Source organism: Lathyrus oleraceus, chromosome 5 (assembly GCF_024323335.1).
Source record: "Lathyrus oleraceus cultivar Zhongwan6 chromosome 5, CAAS_Psat_ZW6_1.0, whole genome shotgun sequence".
In the NCBI taxonomy this organism is placed as follows: Eukaryota; Viridiplantae; Streptophyta; class Magnoliopsida; order Fabales; family Fabaceae; genus Lathyrus; species Lathyrus oleraceus.
This window is the reverse complement of record NC_066583.1, coordinates 483,106,402-483,115,167: the sequence shown is the minus strand read 5'-3', so window position 1 is coordinate 483,115,167 and position 8,766 is coordinate 483,106,402. Positions and strand designations below refer to the sequence as shown.

The 8,766-nt window shown below is 39.3% G+C and overlaps 1 non-coding gene across 1 annotated transcript; it reads left to right on the top strand.

The window, feature by feature from the left end:
- The first annotated feature begins 4,734 nt into the window (after nucleotides 1–4,734).
- Nucleotides 4,735–4,841, top strand: LOC127088647 (small nucleolar RNA R71). The gene has a single exon (XR_007790474.1). It is a non-coding gene; the product is annotated as a small nucleolar RNA R71 (small nucleolar RNA).
- Nucleotides 4,842–8,766: the final 3,925 nt, after the last annotated feature.

Sequence of the window (8,766 nt, the reverse complement as noted above, 5' to 3'; positions counted from 1 at the left end):
GACAATACGTCTAAGTGCAGGACTTGCGAATCTTCATTGTTTTCATCATAGTGATAATGTTTCAGATGCTGCCCGTTTACGATAAATGCTTCCATAGATTTTCCTTTAATTTCCACAGCTCCACTAGGGAAAACATTAGTAACTTGGAAAGGGCCTGACCATCTAGAGCGTAGTTTTCCTGGGAATAACTTAAGCCTAGAGTTAAACAATAGGACTACAACGCCTTGTTTGAAAGTTTTCCTTGATATGCGCTTATCATGCCATTTTTTCGTTCTTTCCTTGTAGATTCTGGCATTTTCGTAAGCGTCTCGTCTAAGTTCCTCTAATTCGTTTATATCAAGGATTCGCTTTTCACCGACGGCTTTATAGTTTAAATTAAAATTTTTAATAGCCCAATAGGCCTTATGTTCTAACTCTACCGGGAGGTGGCAAGATTTACCATAAATAAGCTTAAATGGGGTTGTTCTTATGGGAGTTTTGTAAGCGGTTCGATATGCCCATAAAGCTTCGGGTAATTTTGATGACCAGTCTTTCCTTGAGGTGGCGATTGTTTTTTCCAATATCTGTTTGATTTCTCTGTTAGACACTTCCACCTGTCCACTGGTTTGAGGATGGTAAGGTGTCGCTACTCGATGTCTTACACCATACTTAAACAGTAGTTTTTCGAGTATCTTAGATATGAAATGCGATCCACCATCACTGACTACTATTCTTGGGACACCAAATCTTGGGAAAATTATATTCTTAAAGAGTTTAGTTACTACTCGTGTGTCGTTTGTTGGAGAAGCTATGGCTTCAATCCATTTTGATACGTAATCAACCGCTACGAGTATGTACTTGTTACCGAAAGAAGGTGGAAAAGGTCCCATGAAATCTATTCCCCACACGTCGAAAATCTCTACTTCCAAAATGCCCTTTTGTGGCATCTCGTCACGTCTAGATATGTTTCCTATGCGTTGGCATCTATCACATTTCTTGACAGCAGCATGCACATCGCTCCATATGTTTGGCCAATAAAAACCGGCTTGTAGAATTTTAGAGCAGGTCTTGGATGTACTTGCGTGTCCACCATAAGGAGCGGAATGACAATGTTGGATTATACTTTCTATCTCTTCTTCAGGTATACACCGACGGAAAATACCATCGGGGCCTCTTTTAAAAAGTAAAGGGTCGTCCCAATAATAATGTTTCAAGTCATGGAAGAATCGTTTCTTTTGCTGGTAGGATAAATTAAGTGGAACTATTCCGGCGGCTAAATAATTGACAAAGTCGGCGAACCATGGTGTAACGCATACAGCCAAGGTGGTCTCTACTTGTTCATCAGCTCTATTTTCTTCCAAATTAGCTATAAGTCTATCGTACGAGAAGTCATCATTGATCGATGTTCTTTCCGGTTCCAGATTTTCTAGTCTAGAAAGGTGATCTGCCACTACGTTTTCAGTTCCTTTTTTATCTTTGATTTCCAAATCAAATTCTTGTAACAACAAGATCCACCTTAGGAGTCTAGGTTTAGCATCCTTTTTTGTTAAGAGGTACTTAATGGCAGCGTGGTCAGTGTAAACGATTATTTTAGCTCCGACCAAGTAAGAACGAAATTTATCTAGTGCAAACACTACTGCTAAAAGTTCTTTCTCAGTCGAGGCGTAATTCATCTGTGCTTCATCTAGAGTTCTACTTGCATAATATATGACGTGAAGTTTTTTATCCTTTCGTTGTCCTAAAACAGCGCCTATGGCGTAGTCACTTGCGTCACACATTATTTCGAATGGTTCATTCCAATCCGGAGTCTGCATTATGGGCGCGGAGATTAATGCTTGTTTAAGCGTTTGAAATGCTTCTAAACATTTATTGTCGAAGATGAATTCAACATCTTTCATTAATAATCCGGTTAAAGGTTTAGTTATTTTAGAGAAATCTTTAATAAATCATCGATAAAAACCAGCATGTCCTAAGAAGCTTCGTACTTCTCTCACAGTTTTCGAAGGTTGAAGGTTTTCGATTACTTCTATTTTAGCTTTGTCTACTTCAATTCCTCTATTTGATATAATGTGTCCTAAAACAATTCCTTCTTGTACCATAAAGTGACATTTTTCTCAATTAAGTACTAGGTTTACTTTTACACATCGTTCTAGAACTCTTTCTAGGTTTTCAAGACATTCTTCGAAACTTTGCCCGCATACGGAAAAGTCATCCATAAAGACTTCCATGATGTTTTCGAGAAAATCGGCGAATATTGCCATCATGCACCTTTGGAAGGTTGCAGGAGCATTGCACAAGCCAAACGACATTCGTCGATAAGCGAAGGTACCAAAAGGACATGTGAACGTTGTCTTTTCTTGGTCATCAGGATGAATTGGTATTTGAAAGAAACCTGAGTAACCGTCTAGATAGCAGAAATGAGAATGCTTTGCTAATCGTTCTAACATCTGGTCTATGAATGGTAAAGGAAAATGATCTTTTCGGGTTGCTTTGTTTAGTTTCCTATAGTCAATGCATATTCTCCATCCCGATTTGATTCGTTTGGTTATAGTTTCTCCTTTTTCATTTTCGATAACTGTTATACCCCCTTTCTTTGGTACTACGTGTACAGGGCTAACCCATTTGCTATCAGATATAGGATATATGATACCTACCTCTAATAATTTCGTTACTTCCTTCTTCACTACCTCACTCAGGATCGGGTTTAGTCTCCTCTGATGTTCCCTAGAAGTTTTACAGTCTTCTTCTAGCATGATGCGATGCATACAAATAGAAGGACTTATCCCTTTAAGATCGGTGATGTTGTATCCTAGTGCGGTTGGATATTTTCTTAAGATATGTAGGAGTTTTTCGGTTTCGAGTTTTCCTAGATCTGCATTGACTATCACTGGTCGTTCAAGTTCTAAGTCTAGGAATTCATATCTCAGATTTTTGGGAAGTGTTTTCAGGTCGAGGGTTGGTTTCTTAAGGCATTGCGTAGGATCCGGTGTTATTGCTAAACAATGGTTCAGTCTGTCTTCTACACGATAGTCAGACGATTTGTCATTTTCTAACTCTGTTTCTTTTATGCATTCGTCGATGATATCCATGAAGTAACATGTGTCATCTATTGCAGGTGCTTTCAAAAATTGGGAAAGAATGAACTCAATTTTCTCTTCTCCTACTTCGAAAGTGAGTCGTCCTCGTTTTACGTCTATGATAGCACCGGCGGTTGCTAAGAATGGTCTTCCCAATATAATGCGTGTAACTTCATCTTCTCTTATGTCCATAATTATAAAATCGGTTGGGATGTAGAATTGACCTATGCGCACGGGAACGTTTTCAAGAATTCCTATAGGATATCTAACGGAACGATCTGCTAATTGTACAGACATTTTAGTTGGTCTTAATTCTCCCATTTCCAGTTTCTTGCATATGGGCAATGGCATAACACTGATACCGGCTCCTAAATCGCATAGAGCTTTGTCTATGACAAATTTTCCTATGTGACAGGGTATAGAGAAACTACCAGGATCTTTAAGTTTAGGAGGCATATTCTGGATTATAGCGCTACATTCAATAGTGAGTGTAACGATTTCGCTTTCTTCAAGTTTCCTTTTATTAGAAAGAATTTCTTTTAAGAACTTAGCATATGAGGGCATCTGTGTAATAGCTTCTGTGAAAGGAATGGTGACGTTTAATTGTTTCAGTAGGTCAACAAATTTTTTAAATTGGCCCGCGTCTTTGGTTTTAATAAGCCTTTGAGGATAAGGGATAGGTGGTTTATAAGGCGGTGGAGGTACATAAGGTTCTTTCTTTTCTACGGTTTCCTTATCACTCTCTTCCTTTTCCTTAGGTTTATTTTCTTCCTCAGTTGACTTTTTAGAGTTTTGGTTCTCAACTCTTGGATCAGATGGTCCTTCTACCTCTGTTCCACTTCTCAATATAATTGCATGAGCGTGGCTTTTCGGGTTAGGTTGGGGCTGTCCAGGAAATGTACCAGTTGGGGAAGCAATAGGTGCTTGTTGTTGAGCTACTTGTGAGATTTGTGTTTCCAGCATTTTGTTATGGGTAGCCAGGGCATCTACTTTACTTGCTAGTTGTTTAATCTGTTCGTTAGTGTGTACATTCTGGTTTAAGAAATCTTTATTGGTTTGCTGTTGAGAAGCTATGAAGTTCTCCATCATGATTTCCAAGTTGGATTTCCTAGGAACGTTATTGTTAGATGTAGATGGGGTCGGCTTTTGATATCCAGGAGGTATAGCTGGGGTTTGATTGGGAGCTTGTCCTGGTGCGTATAAAGCATTATTACTCTTATATGAAAAATTAGGATGGTTCTTCCAGTTTGAGTTATAGGTATGCGAGTAGGGGTTTCCTTGAGCATAGTTCACTTGCTCTGCTTGGATTCCTGTTAGGAGTTGACAATCTGTAGGAGTGTGACCTTGGATTCCACAGACTTCGCAATTTTGAGTTACGGCAACCACGGTGGCTGGAGGTGATACATTTAGACTTTCAATTTTCTAGGCAAGAGCATCCACTTTTGCATTAACATGATCAAGGCTACTTATCTCGTACATGCCACTCTTCGTTTGAGGTTTTTCTACCATTGTTCGGTCGCTTCCCCACTGATAATGATTTTGGGCCATGCTTCCGATGAGTTGATAAGCGTCAGCATAAGGTTTATCCATAAGCGCACCACCGGCGGCGGCGTCTATTATTAACCTTGTGTTGTACAAGAGACCATTATAGAAGGTATGAATTACTAACCAGTCCTCTAAACCATGGTGTGGACAAAGTCTCATCATGTCTTTGTATCTTTCCCATGCTTCGAAAAGAGACTCGTTATCTTTCTGTTTAAATCCATTTATCTGGGCTCTTAACATAGCTGTTTTGCTTGGAGGAAAATATCGGGCAAGAAAGACTTTCTTCAACTCATTCCATGTGGTGACTGAGTTGGAAGGAAGAGACTGAAGCCATCTTTTAGCTTTATCTCTTAACGAGAAAGGAAAGAGACGAAGTCGAATTGCCTCTGAAGTGACACCATTAGCTTTAACAGTGTCAGCGTATTGGACAAATACGGATAAATGAAGGTTTGGATCCTCGGTAGGATTTCCAGAGAATTGATTCTGTTGCACTGCTTGTAACAGCGAAGGTTTAAGTTTGAAGTTGTTTGCTTCGATTACGGGTGGAGCAATACTCGAATGCGGCTCATCTTGTGATGGAGCGGCGTAATCTCGAAGAGCACGAGCTGGTTCTGCCATCTCGGGTATCGGCGAAGGAAGAAGATTTTTGAGATCAGGAATTTCGATTGGAGGAAGATTGTTTGTAGCACGATACTCTCGAATTCGTCGTAAGACTCGGAGATATCGTTCAACGTCGTTGATTCGTAAGTAGTACGGTTCGCCTTGTGAGCGAGTGTGTGGCATACAAATCAACGAAGGACAAGAAAAAAAATTGCCTTAGTCTCTACAGCGTAACAGAAGAGTTACGATATCGACTAAATATAAGTCCCTGGCAACGGCGCCAAAAACTTGATCGCGACTTTATGAGTCGAATGGGGTATTAACTGCAAGTGCACAGTCTTATCGCGTAGTTTTAAAAGATATCGATCCCACAGGGACTTATCAATCGATATACCGTTTTTCTAAGGTTACTTCGTAAAGCTAAGGCGGATGATACTTTGTTGATTAGGGGGACAAATAAAACTAAAATAAGATCTAGATTAAATATCAAATAAGCGGATATCGGTATGCAGTTCATCGTAATTAGGGAATCAAATCTTCGTTGGTTTCGTAGTTTTAAAATAAATCTTTTCAGTAGACACTATTGATTTAAAAGCCTTTTCTCAAACTCTCGCTCTGTTGAATAGACTATGACTTTATATTAACGTGCGCTGTCACTAATTAGTTAAGTCCAAAATCACTTTTTGAAAACAATAGAATCTATAGAAACTCTTTTTAAGAAAATGCTAACCATTTAAACACCCTTGTCTCAAACTCTCGCTCTGTTGACTTAGATTATATAATTAAACTTAAATGCTTAACTCTCGTCCTCACATTTAACCTTTAAAAATACTTTTTGAAAATGATTAGAATTTAATTAACTCTAAAAATTGCTTTCGCCCTGATTTAAAATTAATGTCCAATTCACACTGTCCAGTTAAAAGCTCAAACCGTCGTTCGATTGATTTTAACTTCTTTATGTCTTTTACTCTCGTACAAAAACCGTGGCATTAACTCTGTGAATTGAGACCATAAAAAAAGTGATTATGTTTTTAAACAAAATTAAACCAACTTAGTTTTGATTCCTTCATTCCGCTTAATTTACATACCGATATCTAAGTTTATTTAGCCAGACATGCTAAACAAGCCTAAACAATAATTATGCTTACATACAGCCATATCAGACAGATAGTATAAATAGATAGCAGTGCAGAGCATATATAAGTTTAAACAATAAAATTAAAGAACCTATAAAATTAATAGAAGTCTTTATTATTCCTAGCTTCGATGCTTGAACTCTCCACCACAAACCGGTTGGATTTGTTCTTACAATCTTCGATCGGACAGGAAAATAAAAACGAAGGAATAAAATACTATGATCTAACGTATGGTTAGATCCAGTAAAAATTACACAATAGTTTCCGGTGTAGAAACTATTGTGAGAAAATTAATTGAAAATGCTTTAAAATTGACTGGAAAAGAAAAGAAAATAAAAATTGCTAGGAAAGTAGAGTGCTGGAAAATAAGAAAAACAGTAAAAATAATGCGGTGCCGAAAATTGGAAAATTGAGCGAGCCTCCAGGGTTCCATAATTGGTCCTATTTATATTAATCCATTTTGTAACCGTTTCTTCCATTCAGTAGGTTTCCTCACGTCAACTGGTCAAGCGAAGAAAGAGGAAGAACGTGCTTTTGTTACGCGTCAAACCCAAAAATATAGGAATGGGGGTGTGACGTTTGTCACACCATGTGTTACGCTCGTAACACAAAGCAGGGGGGCGTGACGCTCGTCACACCTTGTGTGGCGGTCGTCTCAGCTTCAGCGCTTCTAGTTGATAGTTGTGGGCTGGGCTTTAATGGAATTGCTTCTCATCATCTTTTTGCACCTCTTTTTCTTTCTTTTTCACGTATGCTTCAAATAATGTTGCCTGGAATAAATAGAAGGAAAATACCAAGTAATATCGAATAAAATAAAATAAATCGAATCAAATAATAATATAATTTAATTAAATCGAGTCCAAAAATGTGATATTATTTCATGTTATCACATGTGCCAATCACTCAAAGATTATGGAGCATCTAGAGCAAGAAAACAAAGACTTGAAGGACAAGATTGACCGCCTGACAACTGTGGTTTCTACCTCTACCTTCCTGCCACTGCTGCTTATTTTGTGCCTAACATGCCTCCCGGATTTCCGTGGGGAATGCCGCCCAACTTTATTCCAGAAGGTCTTGCACCTATCTTTGCTTCCATGCCGGCATCTAGCTCGGTCATGTCTGTGTCGCCGTCAGTTGTGCATACGCTACCCCGTGTTGAAGACACCATCTATCATTCTGAGTCATCTAAGGGCCCCGATGTGTATGAAAAGATGGATGAAATGAAAGACCAATTCCTTGAGCTGCGAAAGGAGTTGAAAACATTGAGGGGTAAAGATCTGTTTGGTAAGAGTGTTGTGGAACTTTGTTTGGTTCCAAACGTCAAAATCCCGGTGAAGTTCAAAGTGCCTGACTTTGAAAAGTGCAAGGGGAATACCTGTCCACTCAGTCATCTTGTGATGTACACCAGAAAGATGTCGACCCAAACTGATAATGATCAGTTATTAATCCATTATTTTCAAGACAGTCTGACCGGTGTCGCTTTGAGGTGGTACATGGGCTTGGATAGTGCGAGCATCCGCACATTCAATGATTTAGGTGAAGCATTCGTAAAGAAGTACAAGTATAATGTGGATATGGCATCGGATAGAGACCAGTTAAGGTCACTGTCTCAGAAGGATAAGGAGACGTTCAAGGAGTATGCTCAAAGATGGAGAGAGCTTGCTGCTCAGATTACCCTTCCTTTGGAAGAGAAGGAGATAACCAAAAAAATTCTCAAGACCCTGAGCTCATTCTACTATGAGCGGATGATTGCCAGTGCCCCCAGTGGTTTTACCTAGATGGTAAACATGGTGATGAGGTTAGAAGAGGGTGTCTGAGAGGGACGGTTATCTAAAGAAGAAGCTTCGTCCAGCAAGAGGTATGGTAACAGTTTTGCTAAGAAGAAGGAAAGCGAAGCTAATGAAGTGTCTGTTGGGAGGCAAAAGAGGCCTCATGTAAGAAGAATTCAACCACCCAGTCAACACCATCATCAAGTATCATATGTCATTCCGGTATTTTCAAACAGTCAATCAACAACAGTTCTACAATAACGTCAATAACAACCACCGCAACGAACAAACACCTACAACAATAACAATACCAACAATCATCAACAATAACACAACTTTGAGAGGAAGAAGGTCTCCTTCGACCCGATTCCAATGAATTATGCTGAATTGTATCCATCATTGGTTCTCAAGAACCTTCTGTAACCAAGAAACCCACCTCAAATTCCTGAACCACTTCAATGATGGTACAAACCAGAACTTCGTTGTGCTTTCCACCAAGGAGCTCCCGGTCATGATATTGAGAATTGCTACCCCCTGAAGTATGAAGTCTAGAAGCTGGTCAAGGGTGGAATGGTGTCCTTTGAGGATCGTGCGCCGAACGTCAAAGCTAACCCACTGCCTGCCCATGGAAATTCATCTGTTAATATGGTGGACGGCTGT